Here is a 15070-nt window from a genome sequence, read left to right as displayed (position 1 = left end):
CGTTTTAAAGTTGCTCTAAGTGATGTGACGCGTTTTTTAGGCTACAACATTTTTTGTCACATACAGCAAACATCTCCTCACTATCCGCTAGCTGCCTGTCCCCTGAACACACTGTAAAAAAACTGTTGTTTGTTTTTGTTGCCGTTTGTGGACCCTGAGCTGTCTACAGAGACCGCGTTTTTTTACAGTGGGTTCAGGGGACAGGAAGCTAGCGGATAGTGAGGAGATGTTTGCTGTATGTGACAGAATGTTGTAGCCTAAAAAACGCGTCACATCACTTAGAGCACCTTTAAAGTACGTTCATATGGAGTTAACGTTACGCTTTCAAACATTTCGGTGAGTAATGCCTGTCGGGTGGTATTTTGCTTACTTGACAAAATGGTGTTCGGCATTTTAACCATGCAACTGTCGTAGATGGCTTTGTGTAGTTTTTTTTTTATTATTTTTTGGGCATTTTTAGGCTTTTATTCGACAGGACAGCTGAAGACATGAAAGGGGAGAGAGCGGGGGAATGACATGCAGCAAAGGGCCACAGGTCGGAGTCAAACCCGGGCCCGCTGCGTCGAGGAGTAAACCTCTATATATGGGCACCCGCTCTACCAACTGAGCTATCCGGGCGCCCGTGTTGTTTTTTTAAGTGCTGATACAGGTTCGTAGTTCGTTACCCCGTGAGGTAGCAACGTTAGCAAGACAGGTTTTGCACAATACCTGAAGCTGCGCATCATCTTAATATTCCCACACAAGTGACATACTGTTCCTATTTGGGACTAAAGTTTCTGTCGAGCCTGAGGCCATTGTACAACATGTCAAGGTACGGCGGAGCGTTAACATACCAAGTTGATGTTTTCTTCTTCTTCTTCTTTTCTTTAATGGCAGACACTGTTGAGCTCTATATGTTCATAAAGAGACACAAAACTACCACACAGACAACTACAAAATGACTTCAAAGAACCCCAAAAAAAACATGAGACAACAACAACAACTGCAAAGACAAATAAAACGACCACAGAGACATTTAACAGCTATAAAATGCCTTCAAAGAGATGCAAAACGACTACGCGAAGAGACCCATAACAACTACAAAGAGACGCAAAATGACCACAAAGAGACATACAAACTACCACAGAGACACTTAAAAACTACAAAATTACTTTTTAAAGATGCAAAACTACTACGCAGAGACACAAAACTACAAGAAGATGTTGTTTTGCTTCTGGGTGTCTTGCTCTTATGTAGGAGGGATGGGTGGCCCTCTACATGTCTGTGCCCAGGGGCCCATTGTCTCATAATTTGTCTATGGGCACAGTACACACACAAACACACTCTATGGTTGGAAAATATTGATACAGATACTGGCGGATACAATAATGCCTCAGTGGTAACATTTCAACCTACACTCAACAACAAACATATACACTTTTGTGTCTTCACCTCTTACCTCATCTTGTCTTGAAGCGGTGACAGCTTGGCAAGGCAATGAGAATCAGATCACGGGAGATGATTGTGCTTTTCCATCAACACAACCAGCGAATGCGTTCATTGTGCCTGTGATTGTAAGAGTGCTGACAATTGGTTTAAAAAGATCTTTTTCCAATTGTCTGCAAATGATGCTATCTCCCACCTATTGTCAACCTTCTCTCAGGTAAGCTTTAAACACCTCCTGCAGACATTTCTGGCAATATTCATCCAGATTGAACTAAATGAGAAAAGATGTCAGGAAGTTCCATTTTTGGGAAATGAGGACAGCGTACGCGTATAATCAGTTTGGTGAACTCCGTTCCTCGCTGTGACAGTTGAATATGTGTGTGTGACAGTACAAACAAAGGTGAATCGATGCATTTCCCCGAGGTAAAGACAAAGAGAGGTTGAGAGGAAGACAGAGTAAGAGAAAGATCGGGAGAGATGAAGGTGGCAGCATGACATAGGGAGTGTGACAGTGTCATGCAAGCTGGTTTCATCGTTTCTCCCCAGCGCCCTAGGGAGATCATTAGCTCACAATATGGAGTCTATCAATCCTCACAGAATACCACTCTCCCCTCCGGATACATGTCCCGTCTGTCTGCCTCTCTCTTTCTCTCTCTATCTGTCTCTTTGTCTACATGCTGCTCATAGATATACATTCAGGATCATGAAAATCTAGTTAGTAGGAAAAGGGTTGCATGTTTTCTCACCCTTGGGGGTCTTTAATGGAAAAAGACAGTAGCCTAAAGAGTAGCTATTATTCCCTATGAAAGTAAACCTCAACACTCAGTGTGTGCTTGTCAATATCCTGTCGTTTTATTTGACTTGATTTAAGGATTAGGATTATATAGTCCACATGTTCAATTACTGAAGAATTGAACTGACAAATCTAGTAAATGTTGTGAGGAGTGGGTAAGGTTAAAAAAAAAGGACTTTACACGTTGTCTGTTCAAAAACAAGGTCAGCAACATGTGAAGGGGGGAGGCACTAAGCAAAACACAAATGCTCAAAATAATGAAAATAAGTGACGCAACTGTATGTATAGGTAGTGGCTAATTAAGGGTTAATGAGGGGAAGTTGTGCAGGAAACAATGATGGGTATGAAAGGGTCTGGAAGGACAAAAAGGCATGGACAATGTTTGGAAAAGTGTAGAAATCAACTAAGGTGAAGCTGAGTGCTTGAAACACTCAGACTTCACATACTATCTCTTCCATGGATGTATTTGTATCTGCCCCTCCTGCAGGTTTCTGTCCTCTTGTGAAAATAAGTTTGAAGTTCATATAGAATAACAGAGTTGGCTCTGAGGATATGTGCTAGCTCACATATTATAGTACATACAAATGTTGACTATTACTAGGGGTGGGATTCCTTGGTTGATTGGTCTATATTCAGTTTATGTACCGTAAACATTTTCCTATCTCATCATCTCCTGGGGAATTATAACCGTATCTCCCTGTGCACAAAAGAATATTTCAGTGCATATGTGAAACTTTAAATTACACTGCAAAGTAGAACTGTAAGCAAGCTGGTGGAGTTGGCAGGTGCACAACAAATGTTACGAGCTTGTTCAGGTTTGATTTTACTGACACGGGTGTGTTCTTGTTGAAGAAATGTTGAAAATCATCTGGGAGTTCATTTGCTGTGATTGATGAGGTTTCTTTCAAAAAAATAATTGGTGCATAGCTAGACTATATCCACGACGTTCCACTTCCGGGATTGCTCTCGTTCTGCCCTGTAAATTCCGCCGGATGTCACTCTTTCGGATGTTCGTAACCTTCCGCTTTCTTTGTGTTGTAATTTTAAACTCTGGTCGATTTATGAGGACTATGGTTAGCTGCTCCCCAGATCTCTGCAGGTTAAATCCAGACAGCTAGCTGGATTATCTGTGGAATCTGAGTTTTTTGTTGCACGACTAAAAAAACCTTTGAACGTACACATATTCCACCAAAACAAGTTCCTTCCCGAGGCTATTTTGCAGTGGCACCGTGGCTCCGCTCGGCGCTTAGCACCGCCCAAGACGATTGTGATTGGTTTAAACAGCATCATGTCTTAAAATGTAGTCCAATTCTGCAGGCATTCAGTAGGGATGTGTTTTCCTAAAAGAGGATAATGTACCAATGACCCTGGTGGAAAAGAGGTGAATGTGTTCCTAATTGGAAAAGGATGTCACACACACACACACACACACACACACACACACACACACACACACACACACACACATGCATGCATTCACACACAGTAGCACACACCTACAGAGACCCTGTGGGAGGTAATCTCTCTTCCTGTTCCGGCTATGCCTGGCCAGCCAAGCGGAGCTGCCACCTCATTGTGTCCTCCTGTACTAAGGCTCTGTGCGGTCAGAAAGAGAGAGAGAGAGAGAGAGAGAGAGAGAGAGAGAGAGAGAGAGAGAGAGATAGAGTGTGTCAGAGAGAGAGAGAGAGAGGGGGGGGGGACACATATGACACACACATGGCTGCATGGAGCCTGATGCCCTGCAGTACAAACAAATAGATTTAAGGCTGCAGCATCTTTTAGGCTGCTAGCATCCATCTGCTATTTTCTTTGTGTGTGTATCTGTGCATGTGTCTCACCTGCGAGCAGCGGCTTGTATGTTTGTTCAAGTAAATGGTTTGACTATAAAAGCAGCTAAAAATTGTTGAGCATTAAATACCAGCTGCTCTAGAAGAGAAAACAATGACTGAAGAATTCTTGGCAGCAGTGTATTTTCTTTTAAATTGTCTTTTTAAAAAGACAACATACTGTGTGTGTATATATAGAGATGGTTTAAATGACGCATGGGTCAAGAGAAAGTGAATCCATGAAGACGGTTAAAACAGGTTGAAATACAATGTACTGTACATGATATAATGGAAGATGTGGTTGCAACAACAAAATGACCAGATGGCATTTGACAATTTCAAAAAAGAATTTCTGTCCTTCATAATATGTGTTGTATTTATACAAATAGTCAACCTCTATTTAATGCTGTAATGTGTGACAACTGTACCTAAAACGACACTTCTAAAAGAAAATGTATTTGTTCTGATTTTGCACACGGAACAGCCAAAAAGCACTTGGAGGTCAACTAAAAAGGAAATGAGCAATATGAAACACAAACTCACGATGCATCAATACATGTTTACAGTTATCAACACACACACACACACACACACACACACACACACACACACACACACACACACACACACACACACACACACACACTTTCATTAATGTATGCACACAGAAAAACTCATTTTGGCAATCATTTTCATATCATTTAATTCTGTGTATCTGGCACCCAGCACCCTCCTCTTTACTTTCCTCAGTTTTTCAATTTGTTTCACCTAAGAGGTTTTTAAAAATTCATTAACATTTTGCTCAAAACACTTCTGGGAATCTTATATTGATTTCTTATTAATAGGTTGTTTGTTGTAATAAATTATTTTGTTCTTAAGGCAACAAATATGTTAAGTTGGAATGCAGTTGGTGGAAAAGGGTTAGGGCCCCAGGTGCTACAACCAGCAGAGAGGAAAAATGCCTTTATTTAATTAATTAAAAAAAACAATGCTGAGGTAATCGTTAACTGTCATTTTCTACAACACATAAATGTATGGTTGTTCTCACTCAGTTTTGCTCCCCAAGCGTATGTCTGTGTGCATGCATGTGTCGTCTGTAATATAAGAATGACATAAAGCCACTACTGAAACAATCCATTTCTATGAAACTGAATAAATATAAATAACACACTGCTTAGTGAAGGTTTTATATGATCAATATGGCCTTGTCACTTTCTAGCACCTCTGAATGTCTGTAGTTGGGACTACGAAACGACGAAACCGGGTGCCTGCATTACCCACGATGCAACCTGTCCACCGACATTGGTGTGTTATTTAGTAGCAGCTAATGTATTCTCAAGCAGAGGGCCATACAGAGGTCGGGTAAACTCACTTCTTCTAGATTTTTTTCATTTTCAAACTTGTAGTCTTCAACCCCAACTAACGCTGTCTTATGTGACATCACTTGAGGCAATTATCAAACTTCATCCACCTCCCTCTGGAGCAATTTTTTTCACATATGCAGTAGTACCCCCCAATATTCTGTACACAGACTCCTTCCGACAACACAAAGCATTAAGGCAGTGAAGACTGCAAATTCTCTGGCAGCTGTTTAAAAGCTCAGGGGGTGGACCAAATAGCAAGAATATTTTACAATATTGTAATCCAATCCTCAATAAATGCTACCTCTGACAGAAGTTTATAGAACTCTCGTATTTTCTGAGGCTGCTTGTGTTAGTGTCGGTGTAGTTGTCATTGTTGATAGCATTATATGGCCAGATAGTCCTACTACTGCACAGAAAGTCACGGTCAGTCGTGAGAGGAATAGAGGAAGTAATTTAAAAGAATATTTACTTAATTATGATTTGGAATACATTCAGACAGAAACATGCCACATTCATACAGTGCACCCACAGTAACTTGTCTTGAGCAGCCTAGCAGCTCGTGTTAATGCATTATTGGAGCTGCCATCCCGATTCAGTCTATTTATCGCCTTTTTCAAGTTTGTTTACTGCAGCCCGTAACTCATGGCAGCAACAGACAGACCATTCCTCTCTTCTGCCCGTATGAAACTTTTACTGGGCTAACAAACTGCAACCGCTGACAGGGACGCTGGTAGACGGTGGAGGGAGAGAGGAAAAGGAGGTAGAGAAGAAAAGGAAGGATTTATGGCCGCCTGTAAATTTGTCCATCAGGGCTTTCGTTCTTATCAGCCACATTTGCTCTCTTGGCTCCACAATGAGCCGTCGAGACTGCTGCAAATGAGATCAATTCTGCCCTTCACACACAGTATGTTCAACTTAAAATGAAAAGACCTTTCATTTACGGTAGAGGGAGAAAATAGAAGAATATGTCTTTTTCAAGCTGCTAAACATTTCATTAGCGGATGGATCCTGTTTCACACATAAGCGAGAATGAAATGAGAGGTAACAGAGAAAAAGCTTTAGAGATGAGACTTTATGCAAAGCTCGAAAAAAAGACCTTTGTGCCACACCAGAATCCCACTCATTAGCTTTATGAATTTAACATCATGGCGGAGAAAGCCAGATCCTTCAGCCGACCTGCTCTGTTTGTTAGGGGAGCTGGTGATTATTGTTTATTACTTCAATAAAAGCCATACAATCCTCAGCCTTCCTGTGCCCATCTGGTATAATGACAGCTTAAATATTCAGAGCTGTGCAGCCGTAAAATAAAAACAGAATGAGTAAAAAAAATAAAGTGTGTGAAGACGCCGGCTAGCTTCCCTTCAGGGTTTATTTTTTGTCATACACTTCCAGTTTTAGATTGAGAAATAGACGGGCATTTAAAAGCAGCCGCTTGGCTCTTCAACAATGATGCATTAGGGGTAATTTCTTTTTGTTTACCTGCATACATGCATGCACGTACGCACGCCCGTACACACTCCAACAAAGACATAGCCACACACAAACATGCGCAAAGAACTACACACTAATCACATACCCAGAGGATATGATTTAACGAGATAAACCACAACAATTTTGCATGCACAATAATTACACCTAAGTATCATACGTACACTGCACCAATTAAGCTAACACAATTAACTCCCGGGCCATGGAGGCTCTTAGAGGCTTGGTGAACCTTGTGAGGGTTTGTAGCAGGTCCCAGTCAATCTTCATTTCATATAATTCTTCCAAGTATCATGTAACCGTCTGCGTTGTGCACCTGTGGAGTATTAGGAGGGCCATTTGGCATTTGATTACATTCTCTGTCACTGCCAAACTGTTTTGCTTTTGCAGGAACACTTAGTTCAACATATCTGTCTCTCTAGCTTTCTCTGTTCAAACCTTTGTGCACTCCTCATTGCGTCATTTCTTCGCCTCTCTCTGCTCCCTCTTCACGTCCCTCTTCCACCCACCCTCCCTCCCTCTCGGTCTCCGTATGGCTGTGAAGAAGGCCACTGTAGGCAATCCATACCTGACAATGTGGCGAAATCATATATTTTTCCTCTTCTTTAGCAAATTCAATTTGGTCCTTAACATTCCAGTGGCTTTAATTAGATGCCCACGGTAGCAAATTGCAATTTACATTTTTATAGTTTTTCAAGTTAATTAGCTTGCTCACTCAGCCAGACCCGACTTGTTTATGCTCCCCCCCCCCACCTTTCCTTTTCTCATTCAGCCCCCCTTGCCTACTTTTTGAGGCCTCTGCTTATGCTGTGTTTACAAGGGGAAAAAAGCTTAATGTCACACAATTCCTTCTCGATAAACTAAATAAAACATTAAACTTACAAAACATTTCTTTTATTAGCCATTTAGAAGATAAGGTGCCAGCTTTGGTGTGTTGTTTTGACTATGAAAAAGTTTCCCAGCCTCACCAATGTTACGTCCCATTGCACAAAAACATTTAATCATCTCTTTTATCAGGACAGACTACTTAAAAACCAAGTAACTTGTCTGTTTGTTTTTTTCCTGTTAAAGCTCTTTTCTTCAACTCCTTCTGGTCCAAAGGGATGTGTTGTATTGAGTTTTCTCTGGCACAGACCACTTCTGCATCAGAGTGGGAATGATTGTTAGCTTGTTTCTTACTGATCTATGTACAGATGTACAGACATGATTCTGTCACTTAGCGATGAGAGCACAAGATGAATGTGTCACTACCAGTCCAGTCTTGACTACATCAACTACATTTACAAAGCTTGTTAACTGGAAGATTGTTATGTTTATCTTTAACACATTAACAGAGGTCTATAAAGTACTAGAGACCCATACTTGAGTAAAAGTACAAGTGCGCTATCAAAAAAGTGACTTGAGTAGAAGTTGAAGTGCTCTTTAAGCACCACACTTAAGTAGAAGTACTAAAGTATTCAACATTTTTTGTACTTAAGTATTGCAAGTAATTTATTTTAAAATGTACTACTCAAGTACTAAAAGTAAAAGTACAAGTATTATGTTATGTAGTTATTAAAGAAAGCAGTCAAAATTTTGAATATCATATTGTTGGAGTTCAACTTTTTACTTGGTATTAAGACGGTGCATAACAGGCAGTCACAAGCTGTACATTGCTGGATATGAAGGAAGTTTCTGAAATAAACACCAAAAGGTACATTAATGTCACAGCTGTTATATATTATCTGATATTGGGGGCATATTGTTTGGTGGGGGCATGTTGTTTCAGGTACCATATGACATATGAACCAGGACGTCCAGTTTGAGTAACAGATCCATGAGTTTGAAGGCTTAGCAGATGACAAAACACTGCACAGCATGGTATTACAAGTACAGGATTTTACGACACTAGAAAGTTATCAGAGTGGCAATAATTTGATCTTCCTACGCAACGATTGCGAGGTAAACCGTAGAAATAAATGCGTTAAAATTACTACTTAATCTGTGTGCGCTTGCACATATGATTGTGATGCGTTGTGTTCAACTTTTTTTGCCAGATAACCTTACAGTGCCCTACGCATCAGCACCCTGGCTGCGTCAACAGAGTGGCCTCAGGGCTACTGTTGGTCTGAACATGAGCTTAAACAGCAGTGACTGCCACTCTTGTATGCTCGCAACCATTTGTCACTGGCACCAGAGTTGATAATCACTGAACTCTTCCAGTTCGCATTGCAGCTTGACATGTAGCCGTGGCAACCACTGGAACCACTACAAGGAAAACAAACCAAATTATACCCAGTTAATGGTATCTGAGTCCTCTCGAGAACAATTACCTATACTACACCAGTTTGCAAAGATATTAATGAAGAAGTAGGGCTTGGAGCAACGTCAGCTTCAAAGTTAGATTATCCTTTATATAACCAAAAAAACAATGTTTATATAGCCATTTTTCCAACCAGTCTCTCTCTTTTGTGCTACAACAACTGCATTTCACATATTACATGATGAGATAAGAGCAGAAATGTGACAACCACTTGATGTCTGAAAGCACCTTCACTAACACATTCACTGCAGCTTTACAGTCGGTTCAATTTTAAAAATAATCAAAGTTCTCCTCAAGTCAAACTACACCACGGCTGCCACAGAAATACATACCTCTGTTGAGCTGCCCCCTGCCAAAATACAACTGACCTGAACTGCTGGCAGCATTCGTGCAAAGAAATGAAATTGCAAAGTCAATGAAATTGCAAAGTCAATGCTCTGACCTACTGTTGTCAAAGAAAAGACAACAGCATCTCCTTGTGTAACTTATCTGACAGTTTCTTTATCCCAACACATTATCATGTTTATTCTACAACTAAACCTTCCTTTTAGATGACAGCTATCCACAGAAGAGAGAGAGAGAGAGAGAGAGAGGTGAAGGAGGAGAAGGGGGGAAAAACAGAGTGGGAGATAAAGCAAGAGACGGGGAAAGTCTGTGAGTGCAAGAGAGTTAGATAAAAAAGCAAAAGACAGCGGGAGAGAGGGAGAGTCAGTCAGTCAGTTTTTCCTCTTTCTTAACAGACATTTTCATTTATATTTAGCCCTGGAGACTGTGTGGCTGCTTGGTGGACCGAGGGTTTGCTGACTGCCAAGAGACCATGTAAGCACTGACCTCCATTACAACGCAATTAAACGACTTGTGTCCTCCCGTGTTTGACTCGTCCCCCTTCTTTTCCTTCCGTCCATTCCTGCTTCCCCCACCTCACTTATCTTTAACGCCATCCCTTTGTTCCTCATTAAAACATCACATGCATTTGGCGAAGTCTACACTGACGTGTTGTTATTGTGTGACCCAGGCTGTAGCTTCCAGCACCTCCTGAAGGCAGCGAGGACAGACAGGAGCTAATGGCAATGTCAGCCGCTAATTATGTTTTAATTTTTTTGGGGGCATTTCTGCCTTTATTGGATAGGAAAGCTGAGATATGAAAGGGGAGAGAGAGGGGGGAAGACATGCAGGAAAACTGTCACAGGTCGGACCCTGGACCTTCTGCTTCGAGGAATAAACCTCTGTATATGTGCGCCCGCTCTACCAACTGAGCTAAACGGCCACTAATTACTGTTTTTATGCTGATAAAAATGGGGTCAGGAGGAAAAAAAATATCTGAAGATCTTCAGACATTCTCCTGGTAGCAAAACATGAATAGACAATATGTTATAACCTGCGGCTGTATGCTGCAATGATTGTGGAAATGGGGCAAGTAGAAGCTTTCCATCACTTGGCAAAGAGACAGTGAGAGCATCAGCATTTAAACATCAGCTGTCAGATCATTTCATGGACCAGAGAAAGCGAGAGCGCATTTGTTCTTTCTTTGTGTTTTTAAATACCACAGAACAAATGAATGAATCAATCTTTCACTTTTACACTCAAGCAGGCTTTGCCAATTTAGGAAAGACAAATAACCCTGGTTAAGATCTTTAAAAAAAAGAGAAAAAAAAGGAAACTGGACCCATCCATGGGCTAAATGAACAGAACTCCTGATGGGGGAGAGGGAGTATTTGAAGTTTTGGAGTAGTGAGAGTGCAGAAAAAAATGCCTTAATTTAAAAGTCTGTGGGGATACCTCTACGCCCCGCAGGCTGCATCATTATAGGCGATATGTTGGCCCAGGGAGCAGCTCCTGGCTCTGAGAGTACTGTTTGAAATCACACAGAATCTTTGAAAGCAAACTTTAGTGTTGGTTTGGAGTTTCCGAAGCCTCCCTTTCTTATCTGGTTATGCGCTCACCTCAATTGGAATTCACCCTTCTCTCTAATTATAGAATACTTTTTTTTTTTTAAGCCCAGCTGTTACTGAATTCAGAAAGCTATTCATCTCATTCTCCTGACAGCTTGTTGCTGGTTTTGTTTTGAAGTACCTTTCAATCGTCCTAACCTTATTTTGCTTCACACAGATGCTCTTTTTTCATTTGCTATACCACCATTCTGTCTTTAAGACAATCGCAAGCACAAAGACAGCCAAGACACCAGTCCTAACAGCGGCATAATCTCAGCCTGAGGGATAGAGGGGCCACGGTGAGGACACGGGGGTGGAAGCGAGAGGAGAGCCTCTGACCTGATGTTCTCGCCCCTATCTGCTAATTACTCCTATTCACTAACCAGATGCTTATAATTAAATTTGCATGCAGTGCTGAATAGCCGGATAAAAAAAGAACAGATCCATCAGGAGGCCACGGAGGAGGCGTTCAGCGACCATCACATGTTGTGTAAAATACACAAGAACATAAAAAGCTCATTAAGAGAGACAATAAAGGGAGGAGACCCCCAGAGCACTTCAAACACCATCTTGAGCTGTGCCCTGGAAGCATCCGCCCACCTTCACGCTCTCTTCTCAATCATGTTAGACCGTTGATTTGCACTCTCTCTCTTTCACTCTGCACCTGTCGCTACGGTGGGTTGTTTGTTATCACGCAGACGATGTGCGACTACCCTCTGGTAGTCTCCCCTCTGGAGATGTTCAGAGGAGAAGAGGGGAAGAAACAAACAGGCTCCCCTTTAATGCAGTTTTGGCACAGTGCCGTGGCTGATAGAACAAGCTGCAGGATGTAAACAACAACACCACTCCACAACAGTACAGCCTTACTCACTCACTTACTCCCACTTCGATGCTCTGGCTAGTTAATTATTGCTCAGAGCTATTTAAATACACCTAGGCTAATTAAAACAAATGTAAAGCAGATCATTAGTTGAAAGATGTTCGCTTCCTGTTGTAGGGAAACTGAGGGTGTGGGCGCGCAAACAATAAGGCACCCTAGGTTGCTCTGTGGTCAGTGGCCGCTAAGAGGATTGAGGCCGATGGAGAATAAACTAGAACCAAAATGCCATTTCCTTTAGATTGTAAAAAGGCAAACACAAATTTAATTTCTAGCTAAAGACAGCGGCCAGCAGGCTGCATGCTGATCAAACCAAGTACATATAGAGGCCAGATCATCAAAAGTAAATATCAAAGCATCTGACAACCAGAGGTCTTAATCCTGTTATTTTTCTTGAGGTCTTCCCCTGTTCTATAGATAAATAAACTTGAACACAGAAGACAGGCGGTGTAGATGCAGAGAGAACACACAGAGCACTCAGCAGGATGAAGGAAAACTACATTTAATAGGCCATTTTCAAGGAAGACATTTGATATGTCTTAGCAGGATGCACGAGTGTAATTAATAACATTAATAATGATGGCTGAATTTCGTTTAGGTGTTTCAGTTTCATGCTATTTGGCTTGCTCATTGACATAAATTACTGGTCCTTTAAATGGAACAGAGCCATGGTTAGGGCTCCTGCGCACTGCCTGCGTGGCGTGAGCATTGCGTTTCTGTTGCGTGTCAGTTGTGTGGCGGCTGTGTGGCCTTTTCTATGTCTTTGCACGCCAGAAACATGTCTGACGCGGCGCTGCTGCTAGCATTGTCTGTACACATGTATGTTTCCCATTGTGGAAATGTACTGCACTCAAGTAGTAGTATACTTCATGTTAAACATAAATATATACTGAATTGCCCTTAGTATATTTGTTTTCTGCTATGACAAGTCAAATTGTCTGTAGTCTGTCTACGTACGTACATACGTTTTGTGTACATTAAGTTTAATAAAAAGAGAAATGTAATTGTAATTGTCTGTGACAAGACCCAAACTCCAGTCTTCTGCACGAACGCTCCATCCACCACTGGAACATAAAGGGCACACTACTTCCAGCACCGACAGTTGGCATTTGGCATAAATTGTAAAGTAAAGAATAATTGTCTGATGTGGATGTAATCCCAAGGCAATGATGGCCAAAATTAGCTGTAATAAATTGTAAAAAAACAAGAAATATCTTCAATTTAAAAAGAGAGAGAGGAGAAAAGAAGAGTAAAGGTGTAAAGGTAGGCTAAATCAGGGAAGACCCGTTCCAACCTCTAGCAGTATGAGGGCCCTTCTCCCGTGTCAGCCTTTAATTAACTATTGACCGTGCCACCAATAGGAACCAAGAAGCAGCAGACAAAAAAAATCTGGGCTAAAGGCTAATGGGCTGAGAACTTGATACATTCCTTAAAGGTCCTGCTCTGCTCATCACTTGCCCCAGTTTAGGCAGCGCTTCAAATCCACACTCAGTTCAGCCTCCTGCAGCCAGCACACGCTGTCAACAAGTTCAGTACTCCCAGAATCTACGATTTGTATGATCCAAGTCGGACAACAATTACACACTCACACGGTCGCTGCCAACACACTCATAAAGGCATCTCTGTGTGCAGACACGCACACGTAGACGTCAGCATGTATGGCTTCAGTGTGTGTGTGTGTTGTGTGTGTGTGTGTGTGTGTGTGTGTGTGTATACCTGTATGATTGAATTGGCAGAAAGACAAAGCAAGTGAAAAAGAGGAAAGCTGAAATGTCTCTGAATGTGGTAAAATATGCAAAGGCTTACTGTTGGCATAATTAGCATCATATTGGAGGGACACAGGTACACAAGCATGCACACACACAAGCACACACACACACACACACACACACACACACACACACACACACACACACACACACACACACACACACACACACACACACACACACACACACACACACCTTTTACTGCCCACAGTCTGACAGGAGCACATACGCAAAACACATACGCCAACGCACAAACTATATATGCACAAACAACAAGAAACAAACAGTCTTTCAGTTATGCACTGCAGCACGCCAGGGTCTGGCCCCTATGGACTGAAAACTTGAACCACCGACAATACGCATCTGATAACAAGTCAATCATTTTTTCTTACATAAAGAATAATTACCACCTGCAGCACTGTTGTGATGTTGTACAGCTCCGCTTCATCCGAGTAATTACAGTGACGTAATGCTTAGCAGAATGTATTACCACACCACCACACCATTTTATTTAAATATAAGCAAGCACATTTTGTACAGTATGTGCAGGCCAGGCAAAAGCAAGACAAGATAAGTCAAAGGTACCTGAAGAGGACACACGCTTGGTCCGCTGGTTCTCCTTTATATTATAATGAGTCTCCGTGGTCTACAAACATGCCCATAAATTTTCATAACTGGTGGGTGGACCACAGTTGGCACAGAAATTGAGCAAATGGCTCAGTCTCAGGCATTATGAATATCAATGAAAGATGGGGAATATGACTGTCCTGACTAAGCTGGGACTGGGCAAACAATTCTCCAGCACTTCCAAACCCTAAACTGGACCACACAATTGTCCCAAGGCTCATGATGACCATCCTGTTAAATTCTGCCTTCATTATGTTTTTACAGTGTTTACAATAGAGTCCAAATCAAATGTGAGTTTCTGCTAAGACTATTGAGAACTAGTCAGCGCCATTTCAATGTGAAATGTTTGGTATGAAGAATGATATTTTAATTTGAAGGTATACATGCCTAAAAAAATGTATCAAGCTGCACAATGTCAGACAATAGAAATCAGTTGATTACAGTCTAAATGTGGCTTATTGTGTTCAAGCCTACTAAGCTAAACAAATTGTCCTAATGATTGTGCTAATACAATCATTGTTAACAATCTCGACCACTGCTAAGGAAATTGGCAGCGTGCTCCACACTAGTTTGGGTGTTTGTTCAGCTTTTTGCTGGAAATCGTTTGTTTCCCAGCACAAAACAGAAAGCCAGTTACCGCTCTACCTTCAAAAATGGAGCTGAAGCTTTTA

The 15070-nt window shown here is 41.5% G+C and overlaps 1 long non-coding RNA gene across 2 annotated transcripts in view; it reads right to left on the bottom strand.

Moving 5' to 3' along the window:
* The window catches only part of LOC120549650, a 63036-nt gene that overhangs the window by 10464 nt on the left and 37502 nt on the right, over nt 1-15070 (bottom strand). Inside the window, exons 3-4 of one of the 2 annotated variants that reach the window (XR_005637413.1) lie at nt 3715-3814; nt 3444-3558 (exon numbers count right to left, since the gene is read on the bottom strand). The exons of the other annotated variant lie outside the window; for it this stretch is intronic. This is a non-coding gene — a long non-coding RNA (uncharacterized LOC120549650). Of the gene's footprint in view, nt 1-3443; nt 3559-3714; nt 3815-15070 lie in introns of those variants that run through there. 2 annotated transcript variants of the gene reach the window in all.

Source organism: Perca fluviatilis, chromosome 20, assembly GCF_010015445.1.
Source record: "Perca fluviatilis chromosome 20, GENO_Pfluv_1.0, whole genome shotgun sequence".
NCBI lineage: Eukaryota > Metazoa > Chordata > Actinopteri > Perciformes > Percidae > Perca > Perca fluviatilis.
Note: the sequence above shows the minus strand (reverse complement) of the source record. Positions and strands in the feature narration are given on the sequence as shown.